Raw genomic sequence first — 16259 nt, forward strand, 5'->3', positions numbered from 1 at the left:
CAATGATGACACACAATACTGTTACTTATATGCATAAGTAATGACAATACTGTCACTGACAATGACATATTAAAGGCCACCAAAACGTCATCATTGATAAATTATAATGACTTATTACTCGATCTCAAATGTCATCGCAAATACCAATAGCGACAACATTTAAAGCATTAGAGGCGACTTTTTTGTCATCCCTTAAGACCAAATTTCTTGTAGTTTTGTATCTACTTTTGCCCTTTTCACAAATGCATCATTCAATATGTATGTCAGATGCATATCTGCATGTAGGACTCCTTGTGTTTGCCAAGTTTTATGGTATCAAAGCCGAAGTTTGCAATATATTTTCCTTTCTGTTTTCAAAATCTTGTTTAGGTTTTTAATTATTGGCAAATGGAAAAGTAAAAGGAGATTTCTATACCAAACTCCAACTAGCCCAATCTTAAACTCTCATTATCCTAAGCTTTGGCTACCAATCAAATTTTTGTGGAGTTATCAAACCAAACAAATGTTGAAAATAGGAGCACATAAGAAAGAAATAAAATAAGATGCTTAAGATAATTTACATTGCACCAATGTTCTTAAGACCAAGAACAACCCAAACCCTAATAATGTGACCCACAGTTCCACATGCCAAACAGTGTGCCAAAGTATTTGCAAGAGTGCAACCAGCTGGGATCACTAGTCTGTAGGCCAGAGTCTCTCACTTCAAGCTTTAATCCCGCCGTGGCCTTCCTGTTTGCTGACGGTGCCAACCCAAACCATCCAGCAAATAGCATCAAGCTTGTAGAAGTCACAATTATCTATCCCCCAAATATTTAGATTTGTCATCTCTTCAAATATAATCCAATAGAAAGCTGACATTAAATTTTCGATGAATGAAATGCGATTAGAATTCATCCAAAAAAAGAGAGGAAAAAAAACATCATTGTACAAACTTTAACAAAGTTAGTAATGTTGACTTTGGAAGCAAAGTTATTTAATCTAAATGTTGTATTCAAACAACCATCTTAAAAATTGGCCTAAAAAGTCTTGTTGTTTAGTGAGATTAACTAGTTCTCTCCATCCAGAGAACTTTAGTTTGAATCTCCTACCCCACTTATTATAAGCAAAACCATCATATGATTCTTGATGGTTCTGGACCTTTCCTTCTACCTGTTTCTGAACAACCTTTTCCACCTCCTCCTTTCCAGAACTTGAATTGAAGATTAAGGAATCTGTCGAATCACTTGTGGGTTGAGTCTTTCCTAAATTGAATAGGAGTGCACCTAAAGACTTAGCTTGGATAAGCACCACTGGTCCAATCCAATGCACCACGTTTAGTGAGATTACACTCTTGCTAAGAGTATCTGACTGCTTGATCCATGATTTGTGTCATGCATAAGATTCATGCACTGATAAGTCATTGTCAAAACCGCCGAGTTTCTTCGTTGCACTCCGCAAGTGGTACCCATCCCTTCTGCCGGAGATGGAAAATCCGTTGTTTCGTATGGGGTCAAATCTAGTCGGTACTTCTCAGCATGATGTCACTACTTTTTACCAGGTTCTTCTTGAGAAGAAAAGTAATATTGAGTGGTTGATGAGGCAATTTTATGAGGATCACGTGAGGCTAAAATTTGAATCTGGGAATTACACATTTGATGTTTATGTTACAAAGGATGAGCGGATTAAGGTTTTGGATTTCAACCCTTGGGGTGCATTTTCATTGCCATTGTTGTTTAATTGGGAGGAGTTAAGAGTAGAACACTAGGGAAGAAGGAGACCAAGTGGACTTTAGAATTGTGGAGAGCCAGTGTGCTGTTAGGCCAAGTATGAAGACAGCAGTGCCATATGATTACTTGGATACCAGCCCCAGGAGTGGCTGGGATCAATTTTTGAGAATGCTGATGAAGAGTTACAACAGCAGATTAAGTCTCCTGAAGCAGTTTCTCTGTATCAACTGTGATTCATATATTTAGTTCCATGGGGTTAGACTATATATTCCTGTTGCTGAAAAACAAGATTTTGCATCCACAATCAATTACATAATGATGAAACTCGATTTGTGCAACCTCCCTCCTGGTTTGTGACCTATAAATTGATTGGTGTTCCTCAAATGTGTACTTAAAATTCTACTTTATGGTGCTTTCATAAAATCTACTTCAAGTTGTGTTTTTCTTTCCCATTCCATTTGTCTTGCATCTCTACTTTGTTGGGATTTCAGATGTTTGTGTTCAATTTAGTGTTGTATCCCATTGGAATTCCTTTCTATGTTTAATTTTCCTATTAGGCAAAGTTTTTTGCGGTCTGTTTATATGAGCAGAATTTTATGAAGGGGAAATTGTTTTATGCTGTTTATTTTTTTGCGATACTTTGATATCAGTATGATTTGAGATTTGATTATAGGCAATCCAGAGCACACCATTTTAGATGCAACACAATGTGTAAAACATGGGGTCAATGCATAAATTGTAACAGGCGTATTGGAAGCTATTCCTATAATAAGATTGTCTTTGGTAGTTATTCTGATAAAGTCCCAGTGTAGGACAATTCACCTTAACTCGTTTTTATAGTTCACACACTTTTGTGTTACCTATATTTAGTGTTGTATTTATGTTAATGCACAAGTTTTTATAGTTCACACACTTTTGTGTTACCTATATTTAGTGTTGTATTTATGTTAATGCACTTTCTAATACAAAGGCCAAAGTGAAGACCCTTGCTAGGGTAAAAGAGCAAGGAACAGAAAAATTACTCAAGAGAAAGAGAGGGAATGTATTTCTTAAGGAATTAAGGATGTCCTTTCCAAAAAGATCTTGAGGGGCGGGGCTATGGCCTTTTTCATCCATACATTTTGCATTTAAACACGAACTTCAATTGCAGATGCAGGTCTTGGAAAAGTGTATTGTATTTATCTGGGTTATAGGAGCTAAAACGATGTGATAACGGGCCTAAAAAAATAGTGTAGTGCAATGCAAGACATTCATTCTAGTTTGTTTTCATTGGAGGAAAAGGTTTCCCCAGTAAAGTGAATTCCGATTATTAAGGCTAAAATCTAAAATCTATTTCTAGTCTGAGGCCAGTTTTTAATGGATTTTCCCTCACTGGTGACTTTTAGAATCCTGAAATCACTCGATCTTAAAATTTGAGCTAAAATTAGATAGGGGCCGCGCGAACGCAGGCCCCCACTACCACAAATTACGACGTAGGCTCTGCCACTTGGGCAGACCTTAGAGCAGCACCCCTCCTTAAGTGCAATGGAGGTCACTGACCTAGGCCATAGGCATTTTTGATCACCCATTGACCCCGTCCAGGTAAGTATTTTGCTCGTTCCTAGTTTTTCCTTTTTTATAATACCTTCTTACCCTTATTCCGCTTGTTCTCTTCCTATGTGGGATTTTGTGCCACACCAAGAATCAAAAAAAGCCTGACATTATTTTGGTTCATTGTAGAAAGAGGCTAGGTTGGCTCACAGCTTAAAACATTTAAATCCCACTTTGCCACTTCGAAAGAAAGATGATTTGACGCAAATGAATGTACTAAAAGTTTTTAATTTCTTCCCATCCAATCTTTTTTTGGTTGCTGCTTCTCCTTTGCTGCAGAAGTCATTGCCATAAGATGGGGTATGGTATCTTTTCTTTTTAGAACAACAAAGAAGAAAAAACAAAAAAATAAATTTCTTCCAATCATTTACGTGGCACATTCCAGTTGTTAGATATATTATAGTCCAATTGGCCCAAACCAATTGGTGCAAGGAATTGTTGCTGGGGCTGTTGGGTTTTGGTGAGTGGATCTCTTGGGCTTGCAAGGACAGTGAGAGTCCGCTGGTGGAGTTCCTTGACTCCTTAAGGTTGCGCTTGGAGGAGTCCATGACTTGATGACTGCTAACGTGGGCTTGATGAAAGACAACAAATTTTGGGAGCTGAGATTGAATTTGGGCTTTGAAACCATGTACATGAGCGGACTATGGTTAGGGTCGGCCCTAGGCCTAGGCCATGGCAAAAGGCTCCCCTAGCATAGAAAGGCTCCCCTAGCATAGAAAGGCTCCCAAATATGGGGGTGGTAAGTTCTTTTTTCTTTCTTTTTTTCTTTTTTTTTTTTAATTAAGGGAAAAAAAATTAGAGTAATACTAGCATATTACAAGTTTTATTATATAAATCCTATAAATTGATATGCGAGTAATTTAATACTCACTGATTCTTTTATTGAAGTGTCATCTCATTGTCACATCAGTTCGTAAGTTTTTTGTAGTAAAATTTTTAGTAAGTTTAGCATTTTTTCAACAAAAAGAAATACAACCCAATCACCATTAATTAAATGAAAAATGCTAAAACTAATACAAATTTTAGGACAAAACAAATTTTGGGAGCCAAGATTGAATTTTGGCTTTGAAATCATGTACTTGAGCGGACCATGGTCCATGGTGTTATTCAATGCACCTTGTTGTTCGTTCATTGTTGTTACTGTTTGAAAGCTCGAAAATGTGTTGAAAACACAAGAGCTATTTAGACCCCCAATTAAAATTACGGCTCGATAGATTTTACACAAACTTAATACAAAGTGCGGAATAGTGTAAATGCGAGCGGATGAACAAGTAAGCTACTCTAATCCATAAACTAAGAGACACAGCAGTATAATGGAATATAAAAGAGTAGGGAAGAAGGATGCAAACACAGAAAACACCAAGACGTGTTCTCGAAGAGGAAACCGAAGAACTCGGCGAAAAACCTCTCCGCCGCCCTCCAAGCGGAAATCGATCCACTAGACAATCAGTTGGGATACATGGGTTAGCAAGAGACCCTCCAAGCCTAATCTACAATGTACCTAAGCCCTCCAAGCTCCTACTCCAACAAGGCTTCTCGGAACCATGTCTTGTCTTAGTTATCCGGATCCCGCAACAAGCTCCATGTTGCATCTGCCATTCCAGGCTTCTTCCAATGCTTCCCAGCAGCACCAAAACGTCACACAACACTCTCCAAAGGTGTGGTAAGTGTTTGGGCTATCAACCTCTCAATGGTGTGGAAATGGAGAGGGAAGGGTTGAGGAGATACCACAAGCAAGTGTATAGAGAAAGGTGGGGATGACAATCTCTAATTACAAATGTGTTTGGCTAGGGTTTTCTCTCTGAAGCACTCCTCAACATTTGTGGGTAATGGGGGTTTATATAGGATAGGTGCAAAATGTGTGAGTCAGTCAGTACAGGCTGGCAGAACAGCATGTCTCGCGGGTGTCTCGCGGGAAGGCCTTACCCGTGAGATACTCGCGAGAGACAGCTATCTCCATCTGTCATGACTCTTCGCATTCCAGCATGTGCAGGGCACATGCTTCACTTCGCGGGAAGCTTAGTCGCGAGATACCCGCGAGATTCCATCAGCTTCCAACTTGCTTGAGTCTTCACACACTCTCTATCACACACCCCTTACAACAATTCCCACAACAAATACAGGGTATAAACGATTGATAGAAATTACAATCAAATTTGGCACGGAATAAAAGCCAACAAAACACATAGTTGTAAATCACAACTTTACAATTTCTTTTTTGTGATAGGTAACATGTCAATTTGTAATCCTATAGTAAATTTGTGTTATCCTTAGTATCACTAATTATAATAAAAAAAAAGGTAAACAACCATTATATATAGACACACACACATACACATATATACATACATACATATACACATACACACATATATAATTTTATAAAATTTAAGCCTTTTGTGGTGGGGGCATTAGGCGTAGGCCTTAGGCTAGCCCTGCAGGGGCATGAGTCTAGAATTTCATAGTTTTGAAAACGGCACCAAATTCAAAGCTCAACCATTGGATGAGAAGAGCATGACAAAGTATGGGTATTGGTGAAATTAGGGTGTGATTAGATGGTTTGATTGTGAGAGTGGATCGATAACATGCAACCATCATGCAGCAATTTAGATTCCAATTCTAACCATTGGATTTGCATAGCATGGTAAAATATTGGTGTTGATGAAATTTAAGCTCAATTGAATAGCCAAATCGAGCTCAAGTTAAACCATTTTTACATATAAGCAAACCCATCATTTGTTTTAATATTTAATAGTTGAACTATATTGTTATTTTATAGTATTTGATATAGCTCACTTGTGGAGATTTCATGTTGTTCTTTTAACCTGTGACATATAATCTTTTTTATTATCAAATTTTGGGGAGCTATTCAATTTATGAATTGTATATAATTTATTTCTTTAATTAACCTATGTATTTCATATACATACTCCTATTTATTATTGTTTATTATAAAAGTTTATAATTGTTTAAACTTTAAACCTTATAAACTTCAAACCACATGCCGCTACATATATTCTAAAACTAGTCATAGGCCCGTGCGTTGCACGGTTTTATGAAAAAGCTTATAAAATAAATGTATAAATAATTATATATTTTAATAGATTCAATAAAGATAAAAGAAAAAAATTATCAAGTGTAAATAATTATCTCACTAAAATAAGAGGTAAGATTTCTTCCTAAAACTAAATTAAATTAATAATTGCAAATTGAATTTTAAATTGATAATTATTTAAAAAAAAATACTAAACAATTGATAAATCTAAAATTAATATAATCTTGATAATATTATAAATTAAAATTAAAGTTGATAATTCAAGAATACACGTGTAGAACATCTTGATAGTTTGATGTAACATAAAAATCAAATAAGAAATTTTTTAAAATTAATCTATTAATTATAACCATATTTAATCATTAATTCTAAGACCCTAACCCTAAGCATATATATTAGATCAAAGCTAAGAAAATTAGTTTAAACAAAAGGCAACCAATGCACAAAACCTAATCAATTTAATAAAAACAAAATACAAAAACAAAGAAGGAGACTTTAGAAACTTGACAATGTTTTCGAATGTTTTGAATTCATTAATTAAAATCACATGAAGACAAAAAGCCAATAATAACACTAAAGAAAATAAACAAAATAAAAATAATAATAATAAAAGAAGAAAGAATGCATACCTACATTGTCATGAGATTTAGGCATTCACATATTGAAATAAGCTTCACTCCAAAAAGAATATATAGGGTTATATATATTGGTAGAGTTTCATTTGAAATGTAATTCATTTAAATCTTATTGAAATTAAAGATATCTAATCAATGTGTTTGTTTTTATCCCTGAAAGTTCAAATAGCATTGAAAACACTATGAACATTTAGACCCCCAATTACAAAAAATCAATTCAAGCTTATTATCAAACAATTAATGTGCGGAACATGAATATAAGCTAAACATAGAATTGATAAACAATCTAAGCCAATTATAATCACATCCACAACAGAAAATAAAAGGCAAAGATAAAGGGAAAATAGATGAAAACACAAGGACAACACGCGTTGTGTTATCGAAGAGGAAACCAAAGTCCTCGGCGTAAAACCTCTCCGCCGCCCTCCAAGCGGTCAATAATCCACTAGAAAATGTAGTTGGGATACATGAACAGCAATAGACCCTCCAAGCCTAATCTACCTAGGTACCTAAGCCCTCCAAACTTCTTGCTCCAACGAGGTTGCGCCGAACCTTTTTCTTTTCAAGCTTACCGGATTCCGCTATAAACCATAACATCAACCAATAACCATTGGTCCCTTCCAAACTGCTTCCCTTAGTACTAAATGAACCTTCTCACAGTCGTGAGTATAGTGAGAAAAGGATTTGGTCAAGAACCTCTCAAGGATGTATTAATGGAGAGGAAGAGATTAGAGGAATTTGAAGAGTCTCTTAGTGAAGATTGGGGATGAGGCAATCTTATTTTTCTCTAGGGTTTCTCTCACAAAATTCTCTCTGGAAGCTCTCAACATTTCATGAGTATAAGGGTCTATATATAGTGTTGTGTGTTTGGAATACGAAGAGATAGTTTTTCCTAAACAGGGTAAGTTGGCGGCTTGGCCTCGTGACTGGTCTAAGTCACAAGCTAACGGCGTGGCCAGCCTGGGACTTTTGTCCTGTAGTGCGACAACTGGCGTGACCTTTCACCTCCCTGCATGCTTCTTATGTGTACTACAGTTGGCAGCTTGTAAGTCACGAGTCCTAGCCACAAGTCCCTGCTTCTTTGCACATTGTTGAACAATTTTTCACACTCTCTCACACACTATCCTTACATGAATCCCACCTAAATACAGGATTACTAAGTACTAAATTACAAGCAAATTGGTACAGAATAAAGCCAACAAGATGGTTGATAGAATTCAACCTTACAATCTCCCCCTTTGGCTATTCTGTGACAAAACCCTATAACAAACTCTAGACTTAACGCGTGAGTTGGGAATAGTTGGAAAACTCACTCACACCTAACTCTAGAATTTGTGTAGCTCTTGAACCATAAGAACAAGTATCTCCTGAAACATAACAACACAATAAGTTTATTATATGTAGAAAACTTGTAATGCATATGAAATGGAATATAGCAATAGACCATGGCAAGACCTAAACAAGCAATCACTACATACAAGTGATCACAATGCTCATTCACACTTGGAATGAACATCCGGACATTCAAGCTAATAAACACAAAGCAAATCACTTGAATGACCAACACTCAACCAATGCACAGTACATGAAATATATGCATCTAGGAATAAAATCCTACAAGGGCACAAGAGTAAGAGTACTTAAAGAAAATGCATAACATTTAGCTGTAAGTACATAGACACCTTAAAAGCTTACAAAAGCAACAGGTACAAAACAAAACTAAGAACCTTAAAAACCTACAAAGGTACCAGGTACAAACAATAAACAATGTTGAAAACATCATATTATATACTTAAATAACATTTTGAACTAAGTAACTATACCAGTGAACCACAAGTTTTCCAAAAGTATTAAATCCATATCTACACAAGATAAAAACAAGCAAACAATAAACATAATAGACAAAACAGGTGTATAACATCTATAATAACTCCCCCTTTCAGTATGCACTCTCCTTTTCATCTTTATGTTGCTCTCCCCCTTACTATGTGCCACTCTACCCCTTTTTGGCACGAATCACTAAAGACTTTCTTCCAGCTTCTGTTGAATAACATCTAGTTGTAACTCAATGGTGCCGAGACACATTTGAGTTTGATTGTGAAAGGAGTGAAGGAGTCGTTCCAAATCAGAAATCCGATAAAGCACATTTTCAATGAAGTAGCTTTGCTTGGGTGTTTGGAATCTAGGGGGAACAGATGGGGTGCCGGTTGATTGTGTAGGTGCAACTGTAGCATGAGCAGATGGAGATGCATGTGTGGATGACTCACTCTTAGGTTTCTTAGAGGAGTGACTCTTGCTTGCTTGGAGAGTGTATATGGATATTGGTCGAGGACGAGGCATAGTTTTCTCATCTGATGAAGGATTAACACCTTCACGAAGGATAATCTTCATGATTAGACTACAGAATGGAAGAATTGTTCGTGTTGCTAATCGAGCCACTGTTTTCCCAATGATCTGAAATATATGAGCACAGATGTCAATCAAGACACCAAAAATGAGGTCACACAGGAATTTAGCCCTTCCAAGACTGATGAAGGCAGTGTTTGACAGTGGGTAGAGGTTGGAGAACATGGTTAGCTTTAGAGTTGTCAGTTCAGGCGAAAACAATGCAGTGCCTATAGATGATCCTGTACTTCCCACTTCATGTTCATTCCTAAGAACTCGAAGGATGTCTTGTGCCTAAGTACTCTGTCATCATATGGAGTTCGATCCACATTTTCTGGTCTGGTGATTCGAAGTACTTGAGCAATATAGTTTGCATTGATGGAAAATTCTATTCCTTGTACCCAACATTTCAACTCTACCACTGTGTATCTGGTATTAGAGTAGAATTCCTTAACCAATTCTTCAATTGGATCCTTAAAATTCCCAAAAAGGTCAGCCCAATCTCTTTCTTCAAAAATCTTAGGATAAACGTTATCCCTAGGGTATCAAACTTGACAATTCATTCCACAATGGGAGAAGCCTCTCTAAAAGTGTTTGTGTAGGTCTTTGAGTCAATAGGTGTCCTGAATCTCTCAATGGTAGAGTCTCTAGATGACTTAGACGATAGTCGTGTCCGTTTAGCAATCGAGGTTGACGGGTCATCGGTTACAATGTCTTTGCCTTTTGATGAACGATGAGTCATTTGAAAAAGATCAAACACACAGCAGAGAACCAAATGCAATACCATAGGGTACAAACATTAGTTTAATTAGATTCAGATATAAGAGTGTAAAATAAAGAGATCTCACTTAAACACAAAAACATGAACCAAGAAAACACCAAGAAGACATAAGCAATACTAACATAATAAGTGAAATCGGCAAACAAATATGATGAAGAACAATAACAACTCAGAGTCAAGTGGAAAATGTGCATCACAAAGTCACAAGTGACAAAATACCAAGAACATGATATGAATGGAGCAACACATTCATGAAGCACATCACAGAGCACAGTCTCTCTAAAGACAATAGAAAAATAATCAAATGTCCATCAAAAACAATAACACTCTGAGCAAGAAATTTTCTTAAAACATAATGACATCTGCACAAATCAAGAAAATAATGTTCAAATCTTGAAATATTAAGTGAGGGAAGGAAAACCCATACCTTTTTCTTGATGTTTGAAGTAGACATGATGCAAAAATGGAAGCTTTTTCAAGAGAGACACGGAGTGTTTGAGAGAGACAAATGGGGAAGATAATGAACAGTCACAAAAATTCGAGAGAAAACTTAAAAACAATTTTAAAAACTGTCTTTAAAACGTCAAACACGCGTTTTTTGCGACTGGATTAAGTCGTCAGTCAGTCGCCAGGTAAGCCGCGAAACACATAGAAGTTAAGATTTCTGAAAAATTGTCTAAGTGTTTTTCGTGACAAGAAGGTCTACTCGCGAGATAGTCGTAAGGCGAGCCGCGAAAATTTCTGAGTACCCTTGCGACTGGACCCTCCACCCTCGAACAAGTCACCACACTGAGTCGTGAAAGTCACCAAAACACAAATTTTGAAAAATTTTCCAAGTATTTTTCGCGACTGAGACCTTGACTCGCCAGTGAGCCATGAAAAATCTCGGAGTGAGCTCGCGACTAGGACATGCGATTGGACCAACCTGCGACTGAGTCGCCAAAACAGGGCAACACTGTTTTTGAAAATTTTGACATTTTTGTATAAACAAAATACTTTCCAAAAACGAGCTAAAACACTCAAAAATCTTTTTGTGTTTGATAAAAAAAGATTGAGTTTGTAAAAACACATTTAAATAAGTACAATCACACAAATGAATATGGCATTCATTGAACATAAACTTGTGTGATGTGTGTGAGTATCAAAAATGAGATAGTCCTTAGTCTAATGTGAAGCTTCAATGATCAATTCAATTAAGGCATACACAACTAACACTAGATATTGTGACCTATCTCAATTATAGAAGTATGCATATATGACCTCCCACATAAACTTGAGAACATTTCTTTGAAGCTTTTCATTTGGCTCAATTTCTGACATATCATTTGATCTTTTTGAATCAATATATCTCATTGTGAGATTGATGCTTGAAATTTTTAATATTTCAATTTGATAAGTTAGTTTTTGGCTTTTTGGGCATCATACAATTTATTTTGGTCGCTTTCCCTTTTTCTTAGTCAAATACTAGTATGTGCGACAGACTTTTGTAGCTCAATATCTCTTTTCATTTGGAGATTTACATTTGGTGAGCTCTTTGAGTAAAGCAATAAAATAATATTAGGAAGATATATAGGCACAAGTCTATACATGTCTCAAGATCAACAAAACCATTCACTAATCATTCATGATAAGGTTGAAGATCTATTTACAACAGTCACATAGATTTAAGAATTTCTTCCACAATGATATGAGTGCATAAGAAACAAGTTCAGCTCGTAAATGCACAAATCTATTAGTACAAAGGTACAAGGCAAAACATGCTTTGAGACAAAACTCAACAAAGCCAATCAAACTTTTTAGATTTTCTACTTTTTATGTGTTTTTGGATTTTTGACACAAAAGCAATAAAAGATTGATCAAAAGCAAAAAATGTAAAAACATTTGTAACAAAAAAAAAAACACACAAAGCACACAACCAAGCAAATACACAAACATGGGAAGTATTAATGCATGGACATGTTGTAATGCTTATGCATGAGTACCCTTCGTCACCCACACGTCACGTGTGTTTGGGGTGATATCCTTAACGGATTAGGTACAAGAGTTGGGACTTTCAAACCTTCTTGTGAAGCTTTTCAAGCAATTAGTGAATGCACCAATCATCTTCATAACGTCCATCATTCCTGGATCATGGTTTTGACTTCTTGGTTGCTCACCACACCAAGACCTCTTGTCATTTCTCCTTCCTCGTGATCGAGGAGCGCTTGTATTATTCAATGCTCTCAGCTTATGACAGTTGAGTTTGGTATGCCCTTGCAATCCATAAAAGTGACAGAAATGATTCGTTCTAGGACCCCGTTGTGATCTTGGAAGAGATCTTCCTCTAGCTTCAAACCTAGCTTCTGATTGATTATAGGACTTATTAAACACCCGTTAATCAGCCACATCCTTCATCTTCTCAGCCTTAACTTTCTCAAGAATATGCTTATCCACAGCCGTCTCTTTGGCCTTCACAAACTTCACTTCTTTGGTGACATTAGCTAATGAGCTACTCCTTCTGGTATATCCCAACCTGAACTTGTCTGAGGCATGTTTTTGAGATGAAATAACATCATTTAGCTTCTTAGAAAAGACCTTATCTATCTTAGCATGAGCTTGCACTACCTCTTGCTCAAGAAATCTCACTTTTGTGTATGCTTCTGATAGCTCACCATTAAGTATTTCAATCTCACATTTTGCTTCCTTGTATCGTACCCGCAAACTTTTGTAATCTTCCTCAGCCTTCTTCATCTTCTCCACAGCCCTTTTTGCCACCTTTGCATACTCACCTGATTTCTCAAGAAATAAGGTGTAATTCTCTTGAAGACCAGATGTATCTTCATCTTCTTCAGCTTCCGATTCGTCCACAATCCCAATGGATTCCAAATCAGAATGCTCACCAAGCTCCTTCACAAGTGAACCTAAATCATCTGAGGATTCCACATGTGCAATGGTCATGAATGCGAAGTAATTTCCTTCTCCATCGCAGCTCTCTTCAGAGTCAGAGTTTGATGAATCCGAATCACTTAAAATAGTAGCATAGACCTTTCCTTTCGACTTTAAATAGTTGGGACATTTCTTTTTGAAGTGTCCATGTCCATTACACTCAAAGCATGTGATTCCTTGAGAATATTGGGAATCTCTACTATCTTTCCTTCGGAATTCTTTCTTCTCCTTCCCGGAACTTTGATATTTTCCTTTGTCACCAAATTTCCCATCATTCTTGAGTTTCAAAAATTTCCGGAAGTTCTTTACAAGGTACACCACATCTTTATCTACTGCATCCTCTTCCGAAGAGTCATGAGATACCATTCTCTCATCAATTGTTTTAAGAGCAAGAGATTTGCTCTTCTTCTGCGTGGGTAGTGACAATTCATATGTCTACAATGAACCGACCAGCTCTTGAACTTTAATGTCGTCAAGATCCTTACTCTCTTCAATTGCCGTTACTTTGGCACAAAAACTTTCTGACAGTGACTGAAGGATCTTCCTTACAACTTTAGAATCCTCCGTCTTTTCTCCCAAATTAAATTTGCCGACGACCACCTTGTTTAGCTTACTGTAAAAAGAGTCAAAGGACTCATCCTCACTCATCCTTAACTCCTCAAAGCGAGTGGTCAACATCTGTAGTTTGGTGTCCTTCACCTTCTTAGTCCGTTCATAAGTTGTCTTCAGAATTTCCTATGCTTCCTTAGCAACGGTGATATGTGAAATCATGTGAAATTCTTCTAGAGAGACACCACAAAAAATGGCATTCAAGGCTTTGCTATTTCCAATAGCCACCGCGAGAGCTACCTTATCCCAAGTGGATTTGGCAACCTCTGGTCTAGTCCAACCAACTTCAACTGTATCCTACACAGCATCATCAATAGAACACAAAAATGCTCTCATTTGGACTTCCCAAAATGCATAATTATTACCATAAAAAAATGGTGGCACATTTAGAGATTGAGACCTATCCATCTCAACACAAGGTCAAGGATCGCACAAAGTGTTTAAACCATAGCAAGTGCACCCGCTTTGATACCAATTGAAAGTTCAAATAGCGTTGAAAACACTATGAACGTTTAGACCCCCAATTACAAAAAATCAATTCAAGCTTATTATCAAACAATTAATGTGCGGAACATGAACATAAGCTAAACACAGAATTGATAAACAATTTAAGCCAATTATAAGCACATCCACAATAGAAAATAAAAGGTAAAGATAAAGGGAAGAGAGATGCAAACATAAAGACAACACGCGATGTGTTATCGAAGAGGAAACTGAAGTCCTTGGCGTAAAACCTCTCCGCTGCCCTCCAAGTGGTCAATAATCCACTAGAAAATGTAGTTAGGAGACATAAACAGCAATAGACCCTCCAAGCCTAATCTACCCAGGTACCTAAGCCCTCCAAGCTTCTTGCTCCAACGAGGTTGCGCCGAACCTTTTTCTTTTCTAGCTTATCGGATTCCGCTATAAACTATAGCATCAACCAATAACCATTGGTCCCTTCCAAACTGCTTTCCTTAGTACCAAATGAACATTCTCACAAAATTCTCTCTAGAAGCTCTCAACATTTCGTGGGTTTAAGGGTCTATATATAGTGGTGTGTGTTTCGAATACGAAGAGACAATTTTTCCCAAACAGGGGAAGTTGGCGGCTTGGCCTCGCGACTGGTCTAAGTCAAGAGCTAAAGGCCTGGCCAGTCTAGGACTTTTGTCCTGTAGTGCAACAACTGACGTGACCCTTCACCTCCCCGCATGCTTCTCACGTGTGCTGCAATTGGCGGCTTACAAGTCGTGAGTCAGTCGCGAGTTCTAGCCGCGAGTCCCAGCTTCTTTGCACATTGTTAAGCAATTCTTCACACTCTGTCACACACTACCCTTACATGAATCCCACCTAAATACAGAGTTACTAAGTGCTAAATTACAAGCAAATTGGCATAGAATAAAGCCAACAAGATGGTTGATAAAATTCAACCTTACAATCCCATAAAAATTGGAATTAAAAAAATGTCATATGAATAGAATGAAAAAAAAAAAAAATGATTCAACATAACGTAACATATAAAAATTTAAAATTTTAAAAAAAGAGAGAAAGAGAACGTGATTGATAGCTATAAGGAATTTTGATATATATATATATATATATATTAAATGTTATCAACGTAAAAATTATCAAATTAATAGGAATATATACTGTTTTTTGAAATAGATAGAGATTATCAAATTATTGGACATATGTACTGTTTCTTGGGATAGATTTATATTAATCACCTCTTGAAGAATTTGGATTGTGCTTATCCCTTAATAATCAAGTTTTGTAACTTGATATTCTGATAAAATAATATTAATTTAATAATATTAAAATTTTGAAAATTTAGATGATAAATATTAAATTTTTGTATGTTAAATATTATCCTCTAATTTAAGAAATATATCCTAACAAATAAAAAAATAATGTTAATTTAATTTTATTTAATGATAAAAATGAATTAGAGTCCTGATAGTATACTACTCCTTTTTAGTTCTTTAAAAATCTAAAAATTTAATCAAATTTCTTCAATTTGGTGAAGCCATGTGGTGCCAACTCACGCCAACTCACGCCAACTGACAACACACAACTGCGCAGCAAGGCACCCTAAAAAAAGAAGAAGAGAAAAGCGACTAAAGATCAAGACAATTGAAAAAAAGAATGCCTAACTGTCTAAGTGAGACCTGGGAGTGTGAGAGGCTGGGCAGCACAGCGGCAGCAGAGCAATCGCTGAAGCAGAAATATAGACCTGAAATTGGAACCCCACAGGTCTCTCAAAATTATTTTTTTTAAAAAAAAAACAACTATCCTGATAAATATGAATTAATTTAACATATTATTGGAGCTTTTTGCATTGGATTTAGAATATTTATTTAAAATTTTGGATCAAACTATCTACACATTGATTGAGAACCCATGCGCAGAGCAATGCATGCGTTGATTGTTCATCACCTAACCTATGATGTTGATATTTTTTATTAAACAGTTCTAATCTACAATCATATTGAAAACGTTAACCAGCCTCTTCCTTCGTAGAGCCGTGTACTGTAAGTGACCCTGATTACAATTTGGTAGATGAGGAAGATTACGATTCTAATTTGCCCCAAATT

General features: G+C 36.4%; 1 non-coding gene and 1 pseudogene across 1 annotated transcript; one reads left to right on the top strand and one right to left on the bottom strand.

Annotated features, from left to right (window-relative positions):
* Positions 1-1050: 1050 nt before the first annotated feature.
* Positions 1051-2352, top strand: LOC112031877 (uncharacterized; annotated as a pseudogene).
* Positions 2353-3133: 781 nt separating this feature from the next.
* Positions 3134-3295, bottom strand: LOC112031878 (U1 spliceosomal RNA). Its single transcript, XR_002885027.2, has one exon. It is a non-coding gene; the product is annotated as a U1 spliceosomal RNA (small nuclear RNA).
* Positions 3296-16259: the final 12964 nt, after the last annotated feature.

This window comes from Quercus suber, unplaced genomic scaffold (genome assembly GCF_002906115.3).
Source record: "Quercus suber isolate HL8 unplaced genomic scaffold, Cork oak 2.0 scaffold_46, whole genome shotgun sequence".
NCBI classification, from domain to species: Eukaryota; Viridiplantae; Streptophyta; class Magnoliopsida; order Fagales; family Fagaceae; genus Quercus; species Quercus suber.